A 21062-nucleotide genomic window follows, 5' to 3' on the forward strand; every position below is an offset into this window, starting at 1 on the left:
GCAAGCAAGAGAGAGAAAAATAAATGCCAAAGAATGCCAAAGGCAAGAGAAACACAGTCTGAAGAGACGGAGCAATGATCAGAGCAAAACTTAGATATGACACAGATGTTGGAAGTATCACAAAGCAAATTTAAAATAACTATAGTTAATATGTTAATGACTTTAACGGAAAAAGTAAACAACATGCAAGAGCAGATGGGTACTATCAGTAGGAGGGGGAAAGGAAATATAAGAAAGAATCAGAACAAAATTCTAGGAAAAAAAACAATAACATAGTAACAGAAATGAAAAGGTGCCATCAATGGGCTCATCACTAGATTAAATATAACCAAGGAAAGAATCAGTGGGTTTGAAGATAGATCAACAGAAACTTCCAAAACTCAAACACAAAAATAAAAGTAAAAAAGAACATCCAAGAACTGTGTGACAATAGCAAATGTAATGCATGCATGTTTGGAAAAGAAAAGAACAAGGCAGAAGAAATATTTGAAGAAGTTATTGTTAAGAAGTTGCCAAAATTCATGGCAGTTACCAAACTATAGTTCCAAAAACCTCAGAGACATTTCAAGCAGGATAAATACAAAACAACCCAAAACACAGCTAGACATGTATATTCAAATTGCAGAAAACCAAAGAGAAAATCTTAAAGGAAACCAGAGGGGAAAGAAAACTTATCTACAAAGAGAACAGGTTGAATTTAGTCAAATTATGTACAATTTATTGAAAATGAAATGTAGGAAATTAACCTACTGGATAAAGAACCTGAGCTATAGCTCAAATGACTTGCTGTCAAGCTTTGAGGACATTTTGACATACTACAATTCAAATTATCTAATGCATAATAGAATATTATTAAATTACTAATGTATTATTTTATTTTTATTTCTTAGTGGTTATGATTTTTAATAATTTACCTGCTCTGTCTAAAGTTTTAGAAGTATTATAGTGTTTATACTATTTATATATTTTGTCTTAGGAACAAGTATTTGACAGTGTCTTCTTATAGAATTGCTACTGATTAAATAATACCCAAAGAATATTTCAACAGGAGGGGTCCTTAATGGCAGTCTTATTGCTGGTTATACCCAGGTGGAGTTGTTGTTATTTAGCTTGTACAAGCTGAGAGAAATTGCTATTGGCATAAGAGATATAATCAAGCACAACAAAGAGTAGAATGCTGGATTGAAATAATAAGCAGGGATATAGTCCTACATTTGGCTCCCAAAATGTGTATTTATTTAGAGAATGGGAAAGTCAGGTGGTCCAGCTGTTCTTATGTGTGTGTTGGATGAGAAGGGGGGCAAAACAACTTCGTGGATTTTTAGTCACTTATAAACTTAAAAACAACGGACATAATGCCATTTCTTTTAAATATAGTAATAGTCTTTGACTGTGAGCTCTAGATCAAGGAAGGTCTCCCGGCACTGTTTTTCAGCCCTGGTCAGACACTGGGACACAGTGTTCATTTATTGGCAGCACCATTTCAAAGGACTGTTTATAAAATAGTGTGAAAGATCTGAAAATTAAAAACACCATGTCAGGGAACACTTAATAAAACTTAATAAAATTTTTAGCCAGGATAAAAGAAGGCTCATGGTGGACATTGTGGATCTTTTAAGTATCTGAAGTTCTCTTGTGTTGAATATGTAGTAGAATTGTTTAGCTTTGCTCCTAGAAGGTAGAACTGTGAACAATTGTCAAAAGTTGCAAAAGATAGCCAGCTGGCTTGATGTGAAATGGATGTTTCCAACTATTAGTACTGAGGAACTACTCCAGAATAGTGTAGAAGGTATTCCTCTTTGAGTAGGAGTTTGGAACCATGGAATTTTCTTTTTATTCTGAGCGAGTGGTTTGAAATTGTCTCTGCTTAGTAGTATATGTAAAATTTTACAGTAAATTTATTGTTAAATAAAAATTCTTGTAGTTACAAACTAAAAATAGTGACTCCTTGCTTCTTCATATGGGTTCAAATCAGCTTGGTTAATTGATTTAGATTTTCATACATGTTGAGATGGGTCATGAGTCTTCTAATATGAAGTCTTCTAATATATTCTTTTCAAAGTGACTACTTAAAAACAAAATAATCTGATGTTAGTCAATATTTTATTAAAATCCACCATTTTGAATAAACATGCTGACGTTTCTTTGAAGTGGTAAAAAAGCATAAAAAGTTTATCCATGAGCTTATGAAAAGCTGTAACCACAACATTATTTGCTCACAGAAGTGGGTGTCAAGGTAATTTTCAGATGGAATTATTCCCACTGTTTGCCATATAATCAGATATTTGAAGAAAGTTTCTAAAAAAAGGAAGTGAAAATGCAAAAGAATTTGTAAGACAGGAGAGATTGTCTTTCAGATAAAGGAAATGAGAAAAGGTATTGTAATATGGTAATGAGGCAGTGGTAGGCATGATGTGGTTTCTGAGTCCTAACCACAGCTGGAGAACTCCCCATGGAATGGTTAGGGGAAAAAATGTCCCTGGGGTCATGTAGGGAGTTGGCTCGAGCCTAACATATAGAACTAAGGGCTGTCCTTGAGTACATTTAGCCAAACATAGGGAGATAAAAGAAATGCTTCTGATAGTAAAGCTGATTCCAATGGAACAAAAGAGACAAGGATGAATGTGGGAATGACAATATAAAATAAGAGAAAAGTGAAATATTGGTCAGTGTGGCCTTTGACCCGGGAATTCAATACAATGAACATGGCGGCTGGAGGAAGCATAGTACAGTGCTGAAGGAGGAGTGACCCATGTTAGCCAGTCTTGGAGGTGTTCTAGTGTTCCAGTGAAAGAAGCTCAGACTGAACAGAAATTCCAGTCTTTACTCATGTTGTATTCAGTAGTTTATGGGGTCAAAGAAAATAGTCCTTGGAAGCTCATTAATTTTGGCTTGTTCTTCCTATTCCCTTTATCCAAATTAATTCTCCAAAGGTGGAGAAGGGAGGCATGGGGAAGCAAACATTCTCATGTGCAGCCCTTTTCCTTTTGTCCCACTCCCTCTCTCCATTCCACTATGCCTGACAGTTCTATACTCTCACCTTCCTACACAGGATCTCTGGATTCTGTACTTCTTCTACCCTGGTTGTCTTCATTCTTCTTGAAAATCTTTTCAGGTGGAGTCCTTCCAGCCTTTCTCCTAGTTCAGAAGGACATGTGGAGCCTAAGCAGGCAGCTCCTAAATGCACAGTGTGAGGGGTAAGCCCATAGATATAACCACTGAATCATTTTCATCTGGTCAGAGAAGGAATGTAGCAATTGAGATGGGTATGCTCACATATGGAACTCTTTTATGGAACTCTTTCTACATGCTGCCTGACTGACATACCAGGTTATGGACCATATGACATGGGTTCAATGTCCAGAGTCTCCATTAACTTGTGCTTGTCCAGGTCTAACCACTCAGGGGCCAGGTCCTTTCATTTATCTGTAAAGATTGTTTTATAGTAACCAATTCTCCAAATGATTATGTGAGTTAAATGAGATATCAAAACTGAAAACTACCTTGTGAATAATAGAACACAGCTGGTGGTTATTTATTTATTTATTTTTTATCACTACCCTGCTTCAAATCATTGGCAATTTCAATTTTCCTTTCTAGTACCCAATGCAACTTATTATCCATGATTTCTCATTATTTTCCTTTTGGAGTATGTGAGCAGAGCTGCAAAATAATGAAATTTCAAAGTAAAATGGACAAAGAAGTAAAAGCCATTGAAATCATCAGGATAATGCTAAGAGATTTGAGGTCAATACAGCATATAGAAAAGATAAAGAACAGGTGGGCATCATCCATTTACTCATTATTTATCCAACAAAATATAAGTACTGATTAGAAAACCAGACATTCTGTGGAAAGAGGATCTCCTTACTATTCAATTTGAATTGGGACTTCAATTTGAATAATCTATAACCTCTCTTATTTCTTGTCTTACGCAATTGCCTGAGGCAAATTTTTCTTCTCTTCTCTCTGCGCTCTTCTCTTCTTTTGGGAAGAGTTGTGACTAGTTGAGCAAATTCAATCCATAGGAGTTGTATTAACCAGCTCAGTTAGTTAATAGACCTGAAGTCATGCCCTTTAACCTAAATTTTATCAGAAGTGAAGGTTATATTTTATTTATTTATTTATTTATTTATTTTACTTTATTCTTATTATTGTTTGTGTAACAGGTTAAAAAATGAACCAAAAAAGAGAAGAGAAAGTGAGGGCAAATGGGAAGAAAGAGATCTGGCTTCTGGTGGGTAGCACCCCAGATCCATGGCTGCAGTCTTCTCTTAATTTTTTTTAAATTTTATTTAATTTTCTTTTTTTTCAGTGTTCCAAAATTCATGGTTTATGCACCACACCCAGTGCTCTGTGCAATACGTGCCCTCCTTAATACCCAACACCAGGCTCACCCAACCGCCTCCCCTCTGTTTGACTCACATGGTTCTCCCAAATGTGCAAGGGGTAATTTTATTATGTACCATTCACACTGCAATAGCTTCATGCTAGATGACTATGCCATGATTTGGTTTTGAAATATTTTCCAACAGAAGGATGGAAGAGTGAATATAGAGGAAACTTAAAATAATGAATCAGAAATCTTGGATTGTGAATCTCAACTTTACCATTTACTAGCCGTGTGTTTGGGGTAAAGTTGGCTTAATCTCTTTAAGATACCATTTCTTCATTTGTAGAAAGAGAGTAATAACCCCTACCTCATAGGAATGATATAAGATCAAAGATAAAATTGGTGTGCAGAAGGTTTGGGAACTGTAGTGCTAAATAAACCTTGTTCCAGATTGTATTCCTTATATCAACCTCTCCCACACCCACCTGCCCCCATCAGCCCACTAGCTACTTAGCATACTACAATACTTTTCTCATCTCCAAACATGGATTGGGTCCATAGCCCTGAAATCCAATCCCTAAATTTGAAATTACCAAAAACTGGTGTCAGTCCTAGATTTCATATAAACTGTTACATGTTGCTGTCTTCAGATTGTTTTGCCATTTGTCATTGACCACATCCTGCCTATATTTCTGCCTCTAACTAATCATCCTATTTCCCTTGTTTTGTTCTTTCCAAGTCTTCCTAAACGAATTCCTATAGACATAAACATGCCAGTATATAATAATGTCCAAAAGGTTTTATTGAGTTTCTTTCTCCCTCTTTTCTTTTTCTATAGGAAATATATGATGGTTGAATTCAACCCCTGTAGTATGAGTTAGCTCCAAATAAAAATTCATGACCTTAAAACCTTATAATCCAAGTCATTCTTGGTAAAAGCAGCTGAAAGTTCCATTTATAGAACTTATTTAGAGATTTTCCAGATAATAAGGGTTGAACAGAAACACCAAAGACTGCCCCAGAATAGCAACTAGGGCATTTCCTTTGACAGCTGCAAGAGATCTAGTGGAACTTTAAATCAGTCTCAAAACTGAATTGAGGCTCTGAAACTTGACTAGCTTGCTAACAATAGTGTATGGTGCTGAGTAATTGCTAAGGAGGGAAAAACACATAAAAGTGAAAAAAAATAAAACAGCATGTTACTCATATTATTTGATGGTACCTCTGAGTCATTAGAAGGAAAATTAACCAGAAAACACTCAATATTATGCATATCACCTCCCATCTAGTTAAGAAAAATAGTGATTCTATTATTACTGAAAGTGATGCAAATGTAGATGTGTTTTGGACTAGAACTACCATTTCTCTGAAATTCTTGAATAAAGATACTCATGGCCCAGCTACATGAGGTCAGTTATTCCACCTTTACCATATAATTTGGCTCCCACATCATGTCTCCTTTGTATTGTTAGCAGAGTGTGGGATGCTATTATTGATGACAAAATGGTAACAATCTCTGAGATCTAATGTGGAAAGAGATTCCATCCTTGACCTTGGTAACAAATGCCAAGATTTATTAATCCCCGGTGCCAAGTTTTCCAGCCAATTCCTTTGGTTTGTCCTCAGGCAAGATAGAAGCTGGTTAAATCCCACCCTAGGAGAGTAGACATGAAATCCCCAAGCAGATTTCCAGAGATATACATGGGCTCCACCAAGTGGAGGAGCTGCCTGGGCAGCATCTCTAAACCTTATAATATGTGGGCAGTGTTGGTTTGGGAATATGAGGCTGTATGCAGAGTCTTGTTGTTAAAGCAGAATCCAGTACTAATGTTTCTAGGTTTTCAGGGTCTTTGAGTTAGTCATAGTACAGATGGTCCTGGATTCACTTAATTTTCAAAATACGACAGTATAAAACACAGGGATATGTTTGTGATTCTGGGCTTTAGAAAGCCTTCTGAAGAAGCTTTAATACTCAGATGATTTCAAGGAAATGACAAATTTATCAACATCAGACATAAAAACTTATGGTTGGGGAAAATACCTCAAATAACATTAAAACTTAAGAAGCACTCTAAAAGAAAATATTTGCAACACAGAATAGACATAGGATTCATATCCTAATATTCAAGCAAATACTAAAATTCAGCAAGATAAAAATAAACTACCTAATAGAGAAGAGTGACAAAATATGAACAAAAATAATTCATAAAATAAAAATACTTACTGTGATAAGGCATGAAGGCAGCAATTATCATCAGAAGGAGCAAATTAATACCATCTTTATCTCCCACAGTTCCCAAGCAAACAAATAAAATACTACCACCCAGGTTATCAAGGAGATGGAGAGAAAGAATATAAGACAATGTCAGTGGGGCTGTATTTTGGCACAACTTCTTCAGAAGGTCATTTGGACATATTAAACAAAACAAACAATAAACAGATGCCATGATTCAGCAATTTCAGTTCCTCACAGTGATCCCCAGAAATGCTTAGTCATATGTATAATGACACATAAACAAGGGTGTCTAATCCATATCCTGTGTAAATTCAAATGGAAACAATCTGAGTAATAATGGCATATTGTTTAAATTGTCACAGCATATCTGTACAATGTATTACCATGTGGCTATTAGGAAGGACCATGACAATTTCTCACTGTAAATTTTTAACTGCAAAAATCAAGGTACAAAGTAACAGGATACTGTGTTCACAAAATCAATTCTGTGTGGGTGTATATGTGCACATAAGATAGGAAAAAGTTGAAATAGTATCCGCTAAACTTCTAATGATGGTAACCTTGATCACTGAATTAGATGTCATATACCTCTCCCTCTCTCTATCTAAATATATTTAAGATATGAGATATTTTGACATTTTCTTGTGTTTCTCACATATGCAATAAATTTACCTCAAATGTATAAAATATGATTATCGAAAGATAACAAACTGAGTTTTTAAAATTGTGTTCTAGCATTATAATGGCATAGAAAAAGAATCTTAATAATGATGTTTCTAATTTCAGGGAGTGCATTAAATGTTAAGTCAATAGCCATTAAGATAAATAAGGAATTTCCACTGCCAGTATATTAGACATCATTTATATAGAACCTATATATCATGAACTAACACAGATGGTGTGTTGTGAGACATTTTGAGGAAAATATTCTGGAATCAGAAAAATCAAATTGAAAACAAAGGTTAGAAATCTTAGAAAGTAAAATTTTTCATTTTGAATAACAACAATAATGCTTTTGGTATAACCTTGTGAAGAACCTTTAAAAACATGTCAAAGATGTTCTTTCATAACCTCTAAGTTTTAAACAAGCATGGAAACATAAGTTTACTAGTTCAGAAGAAACTTTATGTACTTCTGCCTTATTTTGTTTACTAGTTTACTAAATAAACTAGTTCAGAAGAAACTTTATGTACTTCTGCCTTATTTTGTTTAAATAGAGGAAATGGAGGAGGAAGAATTCTCAGTGAGGGTGTAACCTAATGCCTCATTTTGCAAATGAGAAATCTGAGGTCCAGAGACAAGAAATAATCACCAAGAGTCACACTCCATTAGAACTCCTGCAGAATAGGATCCTGCCTGAAGCCAGAGTCATGAATGGGAATAGTTGTTGGCTTCCCTTCTCTAGTGGGACGGGGCAGGGCAATAAGAATAGAGGGAAATGAATTAAAAAGGTAGGAATGCATGACATGATGCACTGTGTTAAAGGCATGCTGGGATTATGGGTGCATGTGTATTATGTGAGATTAAGAATGAAACTGCCGTGCTGAGAGAGTCTGAGGGCCATCCAAAATGCTGCATGGCAACCAGGGGGACAGGTATCTCCAGCAGCAGAAACAGAATAGACCAATAGCTAATATCAGAACAATATCAGAAACATGAGTACTGAAATTACCTTTTTTTTTTTTTTAAATTATGTGTTTATTTGAGAGAGAGGGTGAGCAAGCGACAGTGAACAAGCGTGAGTAGGAGAGGAAGAGAGGGAGAGGGAGAAGCAGACTCCCTGCTTAGCAGGGAGTAGAATGTGGGGTCGGATCCCAAAATTCTGGGATCATGACCTGAGCCAAAGGCAGTTGTTAAGAGACACCCAGGCACCCTTGAAATTATCTTAATAGAATTAGCATCTATGAGGACAATTACAATAGGGAATTTTTCAGAAGTGCTCAATGTGTGCCCAGAATTATTTTCTGTGCTTCAAATGTATCAGTTCTCTTAATTTTCCTAAACTGGTAGCTATAGTTATAGGCAGATACTTACATCCAAAATAATGCTATGTAACAGATACCCACAAAATTTCATCAGCATATAGCAGCAAACACTTCTGCAGCTTCCCAGTGTTTTAGGAAGGTTGTCCTTGGCAGGCTGTCTACTCTGTCTGAAAATATGCTGATCTTGCTTGAACCCAGATGAGGTTTCTCCATTTTGTTTTTGAGTCTCTCTTACTCTTCTCCTGGGTCTAGCAGGTTAGCTCCACCATGGTCTCCTCATGCTGATGGCAGACATGCAAGATAGGAAAGGGAACTTTCCAGCCTTTAGTTATTCATCTTCATTAACTGGGGGGAAAAAAAAGTCACAGAGCCAAACCCAAGTCAAAGGGGTATGTATACCACTCTAATCCATGGCGGTGGTGGCGGGGGTAACAATAAATATTCTAAACCAATACTCTAAATTTCCACAGGTTGGTACTTCTGCTGTCCCCATAATATAAATTATTATTTATAAATAGTTCCTCAAAGACCGAGAACCACAACACAGATGAAATAGTAACAAAGCCAGATAGCTAAAGGGTCCATGCTCTTATCCCTGAGATACACATGGTAAGCACTCTTACAGGGACATTGCGGTTATGGAACAGCTAAACAGGAGCCAAGTATTACTGTGTGAAAAGTCAGCACAAAACAGATTGAACTCAAGTAAGGGCACCTGTGTATGTTTGAGGGCTCTGATAATGGATAAATCTGGGTGGTCAGTTTGTACCGAGAAGAATAGAGCTCATTTGAAATTAGCTTGATATTTAGTTCAACACAGATGATGGTCGTTGGCTTCAGAGGAGGCACCAAGGAAGTAGTGTTTAGACTATAATATATACTTTTTTAAGATTTTCTGTATTTATTTATTTTAGAGAGAGAGAAAGAACAGGAGGAGGGGCACAGGGAGAGGAAGAGAGAATCTTGAGCAGACTCTGCCCTGAACCCAAAGCCCCACATGGTGCTTGAACCTAGCACCCTGAAATCATGACCTGACCCCAAAACCAAGAGTCTGATGCTTAACTGACTGAGCTACCCAGGTTCCCCTAGAGTACAATATTCTTAAAAAGCTTTAGGAACATGCTGTAAGGATATTTTAAAATTCACTATTTTAGGGGACATGCAATAAATGTACTTTGTACAAAATCCCATGGGTACTAATCAGAATAGAGTGAAATAATCATCCCACCACCCATAACCTCAGACACCCAGTTTTCACCCTGAGCTCAGCTACCATTGCAGGTCTGTCCTGGACTCTTTCAGGAAAAATATGTATATGCAAACATATTTGGATACATGTTCCATCTTTTTTTTTTTTAAGATTTTATTTATTTGACAGACAGAGATCACAAGTAGGCAGAGAGGCAGGGAGAGAGAGAGGAGGAAGCAGGTTCCCTGCTGAGCAGAGAGCCTGATGTGGGGCTGAATCCTAGGACCCTGGGATCATGACCTGAGCTGAAGGGAGAGGCTTTAACCGAGCCACCCAGGCACCCCTACTTGTTCCATCTTTATTATAGATGGTGAATTCCTATGGTTCTGCATTTTCATTTTGTTCCCTTCCAAGAGCTTCAAGATTATTTTAAACTAGCTGCCTCTTCCTTTCTAATGGCTACACAAAATGCCATTTACAGTTAAACTATTTTTCCTTTCTTTAACAAATCCCTTATTGATGAGTATTTAGCTTGTTTCTAATCTTTTGATATTAAAAAAGAATACTGGTATGATTTGTCTTGGGTGAATGTTATAAGGAATATCTCAGTAGCACAAATTTCTGGAAGTAGAATTCTTTGGTCATGGAAAAGGCACGAATTGGATTTTAGGAGTTATTCAAAGTGTGCTTCTCACAGAGGCTGTGTTTTTCTCTTCCCATTGACTGGGAATGGGAGGCTCAATCTTCCCCAGTCCTTGTATATCAATTTTTTGCATTTTGTTAATCTGAAAATAACATTATGTCATAGTTCTAATTTGCGTTTCTTCTCTTCTGAGGGAAATTGATCATCTTTTCATATCTTTGAGCCATTTGTACTTCTCTTTTTGTAATCTCTTGGTTTATGTTCTTTGTTTTTCTCTTGGGTCTTCCTTGTTTAAAAAAAAATGATTAATTTATAAAAGGGCTTTTTCATGAAGGATATAAAAACCATATCTTGTCTAACCAGGTTTTTGGTATAGTTAGTACTTCATTAGTGGCATTGTGTCATACAGGTTTTTTTGTTTGTTTTAATGTTTTCAATGACTTCTGGATTTGTGTCATGTTTATAAAAGCTTCCTTTTCCAAGATTATAAAAAAATTCTTTCATGATTTATTTAGCACTTTTATGGTTCATGCTTAAGTGCTTAAAGATTCATCTGGAATTTATTTTGATGAGGGAGTGACACAGGCAATACCATTTTTTGAATAAGCCAGCTTTTCCTCACTGGCATTAAATGTCCCTTTTATCAAATACAAGTTATTACTTGCATTTAGTTCTGGTTCTGGATTCTTTATTTTGAGATAATTATTTTGAGATTCCCTTTGAGAATACTTTAATTTCTGTAGCTTTGTAATATAGTTTGCTATCTGGTGGGGCTAGTCTCCTCATTTTCTCTAGAATTTTCCTGTCAGTTACTGTGCACAGTGAGGTTTTTCTCTAAGCCTGTAGTGGCCGTAGAGGTGGCCCTACTATGTCTTCTCAACATCCAAGTTGCTATGGACCTCTGTGGTTTAAAATACTATACCCCTATTCCTAATAAACCCTGCTGGTGTGTGTTGGGGGAGGGTCCTTTTATATTTGAGTAAGAAGGCTCATACAGAGAGGAATCATGGGAACAGGATCTCAGGGGCCCACAGCAGTCTGAGGGCCAGAGGTCTAAGGGGCTAACTGGGCTGGACTGGTTCTGGACATTCAGTGGCCATCTGGCTTACTAGAGACTTGTTTTTATTCACTGACACATGGAATCCTGGGAAGTGAGAAAAATACCAGCTGAAGCCCAGCTATTCACTGTTACATGCTTGAAGAATATTCTGTAACCTATGCAAAAAAAGAGAATTGAAATTGGGGAGCTCTCTAATTTAACCCATACTTATATTCATAATTCATGTAAGAACTCATTTGTTCACAAAATAGAGTTTTCCTGAGATGACTATATTAGCATATAAATAAGACTTATAATTAAAAAGGACTTGAACTTTCTGTTATGGGTCATTTTGCTGAAGGGTAATTTGAAAAAAAATGTTTTCTACATTGTGCACAGAAATGTTCTTTGCTTTATTATCATTTGTGCTTATTTAAAAAGAAAGAAAAAATTAACTCACCCTGTTCCTGGTGTTTCAAGTTCAATAACTTTACCCTTGTTCTGGTTTTATCATTGTGTTCTAGCTTCCAAAGTTACGTAGTTCATCTTCATTGAACACTTACTTTTCCTGTTTTTCTTCTTATATTAGAGACATTCTATGCAGCTTACCTTATTGCTATTAGGAAATATTCTACTGTCATGCAAAAAAAATCATATCCAACTTAAATTGATCTTCTATTGAATGTAAGGGACTGTGTGAGACTCTTTCATATATTTTGTATCATTGAACATGTGAAATTACATAAGATAGATAACATGACTTTCAAGATGGAAAATACTGAGTCTCCTAGAGAGTAACTATATTTCCCAAACTCCAATAACTAGTTAATGTGGCAGCAAGAAATTTCAGGCAGTTCTGAATGAATCATTACAAAGCTCTACATGAGTTGTACCTTACTTGCCCTCTCCCTCACCTCACGCCACTTTTCTTTTTCTACACTAAGCTCTAAGCATAAAGGCTTCACCTCTGTTTCTGTTTCTACCACTCTGTCTCATTGTAAGGGCTTTAACTGAACTCCCCCTTTCTGCCTGATAGGCTCTTTGCTACAATGTGCACACATGTGGGCCCTCCTTGTCTCTCCCAATCCACTATCAATATCAGCACCTCTAAGAGTTCTTTCTAGTCTAGGGTAAGCTACTCTCTGATCTCATTTTAAATCTCAGTGCAGCCCTTGTAAGCACCCACCACACTCCCTGCCTACTCAGTTGTTTGTTCCCAGTGTCCATTCATGGAAACAGGATCTCCACAAGAGCACAAACACTGCTCCACTGTGTCCCAGCATATACAACTTTGCCTAGAAGGTATCTGACAAGGATTTGATGGATGACTACATGGCTGTCTCTAACTTGCTGGGACAGAGCTAAATATAGGGGAAGGTCAGGGTAGTAGAAAAATAAAAACCTTGGTCTTTGCCCTCAGAACTTGCAATACAGGGACACCTGGGTGGCTCAGTGGGTTAAAGCCTCTGCCTTCGGCTCAGGTCATGATCCCGGGGTCCTGGGATCCAGCCCCACATGGGCTCTCTGCTCAGCAAGGAGCCTGCTTCTTCCTCTCTCTGCCTGCTTCTCTGCCTACTTGTGATCTCAGCCTGTCAAATAAATAAAATCTTAAAAAAAAAAAAAAAGAACTTGCAATCCACCACCTAGCATGTCTTCATGGAGAAAAGGCATATGGGATCTGAATTAGATTAAGACTGTGGGGTTAGATTTGACAGCTACTAAAAATAAGTATCAATATATAAATCTGGATGTTAGCAAATCCTTTCCAGATCTTTAAACTAATTTTACATGTGCACATAAACTTATAGTATATTGTCTTTAAAAATGCCACATATGAGGAGTTAACTATAAAGTAAGTTTGGAAGAATGCTGTGCCCATACTTTAAAGCCATTCTTAATGCAGAAAAATATGAATTAGTGAGATGCCTAGAAGAGTTCCAACAGAAACAGAGACAGAGATACAGAGAGACAGAGATAGAGAGAAAGAAAAGGAGAGGGAGAGAAAAGGGAGAGAGAGAGAAAATGTAGAGAGACAGAGGAGAGAGGAGCAAGAAATAGGACCATCAAAAGAACAAATGCCAGAGATCTCAGGGAGCTAGACCCTTATCTCCTTGACAATAGGGATTCCTATTGATGCTTCTGGTTGTGTGTACCTGGTTCCCACCTTATCATTCGCCACAGATGACAAACACATATCTGTAGAGTGAGAGGCTATTGGAATCAAATCTAAAGGAGATGGCCTGATCAGAGCATCAATTCCAAACATTTTTTTGGTGCTCTCCAAAGCTGGCCGGAGCCTGTATGGGGGTAGCTGTACAGACCTGCTAATGCTCCATTAAGCATTAGCTTTCCTTAGAGTGGGTTGATGTACTAAAGCTGTATTTTTATAATCTTTTTTATTTTTAAGATTTTATTTATTTATTTGACAGATAAAGATCACAAGGAGGCAGAGAGGCAGGCAGAGAGAGAGGGAAGCAGGCTCCCTGCTGAGCAGAGAGTCCGAAGTGGGGCTCGATCCCAGGACCCTGAGATCATGACCTGAGCTGAACGCAGAGGCTTAACCCACTGAGCCACCCAGGTGCCCCTGTATTTTTATAATCTTAACATGAATCCAAAGACTAGTGTGAAATTCTCAGTATCATACTATACTTTATTAATCAACATTTCAAGGAAAAATGTAAGGTCAGAGCAATATTTTTACATATTTTATGTAGAATATTTTTAAACTTTAAAATATTAAATACTAAAATATTTTAAATATTTTTACTAGCCTTATATAAAAATATTTTGCCTATTTCATTAGGATATAATTGTTGGGTCTACAAATTTCTGTGGGTTTTTTTGATGTTTTAAAAAATCTAATTTTGCCAATTATTATAATCATGTAAAACAGAAACAATCACTATATTTTCACTACCTGAGAACAACTGTACTGTAAATATTTTGCTATTATTCTTTTAATTAAAAAAATTTTTTTATTAACATATAATGTATTATTAGCCCCATGGGTATAGGTCTGTGAATTGCCAGGTTTACACACTTCACAGCACTCACCATAGCACATACCCTCCCTAATGTCCATAACCCCCACCACCCTCTCCCTAGCACCTCCCTCATCCCGGCAACCCTCAGTTTGTTTTGTGAGATTAAGAGTCTCTTATGGTTTGTCTCCCTCCCGATCCCATCTTGTTTCATTTATTCTTTTCCTATCCCCAAACCTCCCTCCTCATATCAGGGAGATCATATGATAGTTGTCTTTCTCCAATTGACTTATTTTGCTAAATTTGCTGTTATTTCTTAACAGAACTCTTCTGTATATTTAAAAATAATTATCACTATATTGCTTATTGAATTTTGTGTACTGGTATCAAATAAATTTGTACATATATGTTCACAGTTTTTTAATGAATGTAGAATATCATTCGATGCAGTAGGAATATAATTTACTTAACTACTTTGTCAACACTGAACACAAATTTCCATCTACCTTTTTTTTTTTTTACAATAAAGCTCTTTTGTGTTTTAGATTATTTGTGTGGTGAATATTATATGTGTAATAAATTAAAATTTTGATTATAGATCATACTCCTATTTCTAAGAGTCAAAAAAGTAAGAAAATTTTAAGTTTCTTGATATTTATTTTCAGAATGTTTTCAAAATTTTGCAAAAACCATTGCTTAGCAATGTACAAATAAGATTCTTATTTCATCATTCACCCATCAGCATTGAATACTTTATCTTTAAAATACAACTTTGGGTTTTACAAGTGAAAAAAACAGGTTTCCTCTTGAATTTTAATATCTTTGTTTACATAATGAGGTAAAATATTTTCACTGTATATTTTGACTCTTTCCTCTTTTGTTAGGTGTTACTTGCTCTCTTGAAGATATGATATCATTGCCACTGTTATTATGGTAAATGGTTCTTTCTCTACCGTTGGTCTCTAACAAATTAAGTCTCAGGACTTTAAAGTTTCAGGAGCTCTGAATCATTCAAACCTGTGACAGTACCCAGTAGCAAAGACAGACATTAACTATGCAATTTTTCACATTATTAACTCAGCTATACTTAGGCAAAATCTTACAAGTCTTCATTTTTTTTAAAGGAGAAATATTCAAAGATTTGAAATAATTTGTCCATAGTAAGACATCTAATAATTGAAATTAGGATTTTAAGACTTCATGATTTTAGAACTTTGCACTAACTCTAATGGTACTCATCAATGAGTGCTGGTCCCTAGTGAGATGCAGCCTCAGTAGGATTGTGAGCTTTTGTAGCAATCACTAAAGTTTCCTATCTATAAATTTCAATACATGAATTTTCATTAGATCACACAAAACTGTGCAGTAGAGCAAAAAATATAGCCATAGGTTGCATTACCTTTCACTGAGGAGGTCCTTTTTCACTTTTCAATTACTATTCCTTTTTTTTTTTTTTTTAAGCTTTTATTTATTTATTGGACAGAGAGAGAGAGAGAGAGAGACCACAAGCAGGGAGAGGGCAGGCAGAAGGAGAAAGAGAGAAGCAGGCTCCCCTGCAGAGCAGGGAGTCCAGCATGGGGTTGAATCCCAGCATCCTGAGATCATGACCAGAGCCAAAGGCAGACACTTAACTGACTGAGCCACCCAGGCACTCTTCAATTACCATTCTGAACCTAACACACTTCTTACCAGAGAAGCTAATATATAAGATTTTGTTCTCCTGCAGTCCCTCTGTCTGTCTCTAAGTGCAGAATGCCATCTCCTGCTGATCTCTGCTTTCCAAGCTGGCATTTGCTACACATGTTTCAAATGTATATGGTATTTGAAAAATGATCCCTTCTCTGGACAAACTTTGGAGACACCTCATTTCACAGTCTGCACACAAAACTAGGGGTGCAACATTGACCTGAGAGAGGCACAGGAAGACAGCAGATGGTCTTGGGTATCTGATACAATCAAACCAGCCAATGGACATCTTTGAATGCTGACATGACTTAGCTGTTGCTCTACCCTGCTTGGGCTGCCCCTTGACATCCTCCAATTGATTAAATAATTTGCCCTGCTTATAACTTCATGTGTCTTGAGTTGTAGACATTTGTGAAATTTAAACATTTCAAAATCAACTGTGTCAAAGCCCTCCAATGTTTATTATGTTACCAGACAAAACATTTTCCATAGTTGCTCATGAATATGCTAACCTCTTTGTGCTAATATTTTCTGGAAGTCCTGATTTTGAAATGGAAACTATTATGTCAAGAGTACCAAGTTCATTTCTCTCAGAGCAGTATGAATGGATCTAAGGTCCATGAGCCCCAAGAATGTCTGATCAATAAAGCTAGTAGAGAGGGATGGTCCATGACATAGAGCCCTCTTTCTCTTATCTGTCCTTCATATTCAACACCCCTTTTCCTGCATTATCTTAAGGTCTGGATTGAACAGAAACTCTTCTGTCTTGGCTGAGGCATCCACCTTTACTGATGGGTATGGAGGGGAGACTGGGAAATAATGCTAATAAAAAGAAGTCTGTGAAATTTCTTTAAAACAGATATTTTAATGTTCTTAAATCTCTTCCATCCTTCCTTCACTCATTCCCTCCTTCACCTCCTTCCTTTGAATTTCTTGCTTCATAGGTGTTTGTGTAGGATGCGAAAACAAACAACTTATGGTGGCTGGTGATAGTCCTGGGACCAGCCAATACGATGGGTGATAGTACTGACCAGACAACAAGCAAAAGTATTTTTAACAAGAAGGGCCTGATTAGATGAGGGCTGTGATCCTGATTCTTTCAGAGCAGGAGTGGATCCTGTCTTTGTTTAAAATTTGGACTTTTGGTTCATTACTATTTTTTTTGCATTAATTTTTATTTTTTAAAATATCGCATTAAAATATGTATCTTGATTACCACATTTATTGCCATCACTTAAATATTGTGCTATAGGCAAATGCCTTATTCGCCTCACCCTGGGACTCTCTAGAAACAAATGCAATAGATGAAAGCTTAAGAAAACCTCTACTCAGAAATTAAACTTACAAGCCATTTGTAAAAAGTGACCAGAGACAAAGCTAAAACCCAATTCTACGAAAGTCACGTAAGGTCAGGAGAAGTGGCAAGATACAGCTCAACAGTAGAACTTTAGCAAAATAATCATAGTCGTGCTCATCTGTTATTATTTAACAACTTTTGTGCTTTTAAATGAGAAAATACCATTTATTCTGGAGGAACAGATTAAATTATTTTTCTATTTAACAGATCCTTCTGAAATGCAGGATTTATGGGTTTTTGTCAAAAATATCTTTATTTTATAGCCATTGCTATTGTAGTATTTTCCAATTGCCCTGTTACTTTTCAGAATCCTTAACTTCTTGTGTTCACATTTGTTTCAGAAATAGCTGCAATTTATCTAAAGCGGTTTTTTTTGTTAGCTGTGTGAAGTTTGAAGAATAAATAGTATGATTCCTATCTATTCTGCTTAGTTCATTATCAGTTTTCACTGTGTATTTTTGTAACTCTTCACAGTGGGTTTAGTTGGTGGCGTGATTACCAGGTTGGGGTGGGATGGATGGGTGGTTAAATAATTCCATTACCAAGCACACATCACCCTAAGCCTAATACCACACACCGGCTCTCACAATCACAAACATCTGAAAGGAGGGGGTTTTTATGGCATAAGTATCTCTGTACCCGGTGTTTGTCTTATTTCAGAGAATTTCTGTAATCACCACTAAAGTGTATCTCTGGTAAAGGAGACATTCACTTCATCAGAGCAACCTGTTTCTCAGCCCCAGACCCTTGTTGATCTATAATACTCTTGCATTTATTCGGCACTTTTCTGCAGAAGAAGGGGGAGAACGTCTAGTATAATTAAATATTCTTGTGATCCCCAGTGCTAGGAAAGTGGGAAGAGAAAAGTCCTTCTAAACAAAGAAAGGAAGACCTAAATGAGTTTGTGCTTCTTTTCATGCAACAATTCAAGGTACCTCTTTTTCTTCAGGGTCGATACATTTGTTAGTTTCCCCACCGTTCAACTAACTTGAAGAAGTCCCATGTGGAAGTCCCATCTGCAGAGGAGGCAAATGTGAATTGCCTTCCTACCGGAAGAGTATGCCTCTGTCTTTGATCAAGCTCATACTTAGATCAGCTAAGGCTGGGACAAAACAAGGTGAGTAGATGATAAGTTGAAAGCAGTAGTGAGGTTTTGAATGAGGGAAGGGAAAAGAACAGCAACCCTCAAGCAAAAATCCATACCAAGGCCTGAAGTTTACACATCCCAGGTCCCCCTCTCATGGCCCAGCCAAGAATGCTCACAGAGTCTGTCTCCATTCATCACACATGCCCTGGCAGCTCCACTTTGAGCCCCAGATCACAAATACGTGTCACCTCCTCATGCAGCCCCATCTGCGTTTGCCTGGGTCTTCCCTGGCAGAGGGCACATCCATCACCCCTGGGAGGTACGCTTTTTGGAGCAGCTGTTGCTAACGCGCTGCACAGGACTGAGGGGCCTGCTGGCTCCTTTGCCAGCTTGGTCTGCTTTGTGGTAATAAACCTAAGGAATGTCTAAACCTGGAGTTGTCAAAAAGAAGAAGGTTGTTTTTGCTGGAATGTCTGCGGTTTTATTCCCTTTCCCCAAGATTCCCATTTCAGAAGCTTTAACTTTTATGGGTATTTTTTAAACGACAAAACGGGGAGTTTTTAAATGTGGTTCTAAGATGTAGAACCCCGCCCCCCCGAGAAGTCTAGATTTGGCTCACCCAGAAAATCCAAGCCAAGTGCCTTGAACTTAATCTGAACTTCTCTCTCCCCACTCCACCCCCACCACAATTGCAACATTTTCCACTCATAACATCACTACATTGTAACTTTGCTCTCTGGCAACTGTGTCATTGGTGATTAGTAAAACACTCTGAAACAATGACATCATGTCTATAAAATAATCACAAAAAAATGCTAAATATTAATGACTAAGTCTCAGAATGGAATTTGAGCAACGCCAGTGGTTGCTAGGTTCACTTTATATATTCTGATTTTGTGAGATTTAAATTGACTGGATTTCCACACACCCCCACCCTTGCCTAATTTCAGCCATCCCCTCATTTCTCCACTTTCCTGGCCCCTTCTCTTTCCCAAGGAGTTTGCAGTAAGAAGACCTGTTAAATTTCAGAATCACCCAATTTGCCCTCTGATCTTTGTTGGAAGCTTTTCTTCATTTTCAAGCAGGAGCCTAGCTCTGTAGATTCAGGTACCATTTGTGCTCCAGATACTTCACAGTTCACAAGCCAATGGTAAAGCTATGGAAATTTTAAAGCACACACATTGTCCACATGAATGCAAATAAAAATCCATCTTGCCTTCTTGGAGAGTGGAAACCGGGAATATGGATCACAAAAGGAGTGGAATGTTAGAAGCTCACAAAGCAATGGAATGTTAGAATTGGAATTCAGTCCAACACCTTCACTGACAGCCTTGGACATTTTTAAAACACAGTAGGCTTTTAAGATTAAGCCAGAGTGAATTGTAAAGGAAATACCATCTATGTGGTGAAACATCTTAAATACCCTGCACGCTTTACTGGGTGAGTGGCTTGGTGAACTTGTTATTGTTGTGAGATCTGCCATTAATTTTAAAGTCTATGTTTTGGAGAGAAACACACGACATTTCACCCTTGTTATATGCTTCTATGTTCATGATGCTACTTTCTCGCCATTAGTATGGCAATCACTTTGAAGAGGATTTCTTTCCTTCTTCCCTTCCCTTCCCTTCCCTACCCTTCCCTTCCCTTCTCCTCATCTTCTCTCCCCTCCCCTCTCTTCCCTTCCCTTCCCTTCTCTCCCCTTCTTTCCCTCTCTTTCCCTCATCTTCTCTCCCCTTCCCTTGCCTTCCCTTCCCTTGCCTTGCCTTGCCTTCCCTTCCCTTTCCTACTCATCCCTCTCCTCCCCTCCCCTCCCTTTCCCTTCCCTTTCCTCTCTTCTTTCAAGAAGCGGTTTAGTATGTTCTTGTCCAGTAAATTTTCAAGTGTTATGTGAAGTCCAAGTGGTGTACAAAAACATTTCCAGACCTATCAGGGAGACCTCCCACCTCTCTATTTCATAGCAACTTACTTGTGCGTCTGTTTGGATATAAATTTCTAAATATCAGATAGGAACTCTTCGAAGCACCATCCTATTTCCCATGCAAAGTAGATGTTTAGTAAATATTTGTTAGAGTGAATGGATGAGGGGCACCTGGGTGGCTCAGAAGGCTAAGCATTAGACTTGGTTCAGCTCAGATTGTGATCTCAGGGTCAAGGGATGGAGCCCCCTGTTGGGCTCTGTGCTCAGCATAGAGTCTGCTTAAGACTCTTTCTTCCTCGCCCTCTACCCCTCCCCCACTGCTTTTGTGTGCACACACACTTTCTCTCTCTCAAATAAATAAATTAAAAAAAATGTTCTTTATAACACTTTATTTAGGAAAAAACAAAACAAAACTAAAGCTTGAAAATTACTGTCATCCTCGCCATTCTTCACCTCTGGGATGCCTTTATATACTGGCTGGAAATGGCTGGCTTTGAACTCAACTAACTCGCTGATGTGATTTTTGAACATGAGCACCAGTACCAAGCCCAAAGCAGCCTCATTCTTACTTCACAGACTGGTTGGCTGGTTGGCATCAGTGACTCCTG

This window comes from Lutra lutra, chromosome 3 (assembly GCF_902655055.1).
Source record: "Lutra lutra chromosome 3, mLutLut1.2, whole genome shotgun sequence".
In the NCBI taxonomy this organism is placed as follows: Eukaryota; Metazoa; Chordata; class Mammalia; order Carnivora; family Mustelidae; genus Lutra; species Lutra lutra.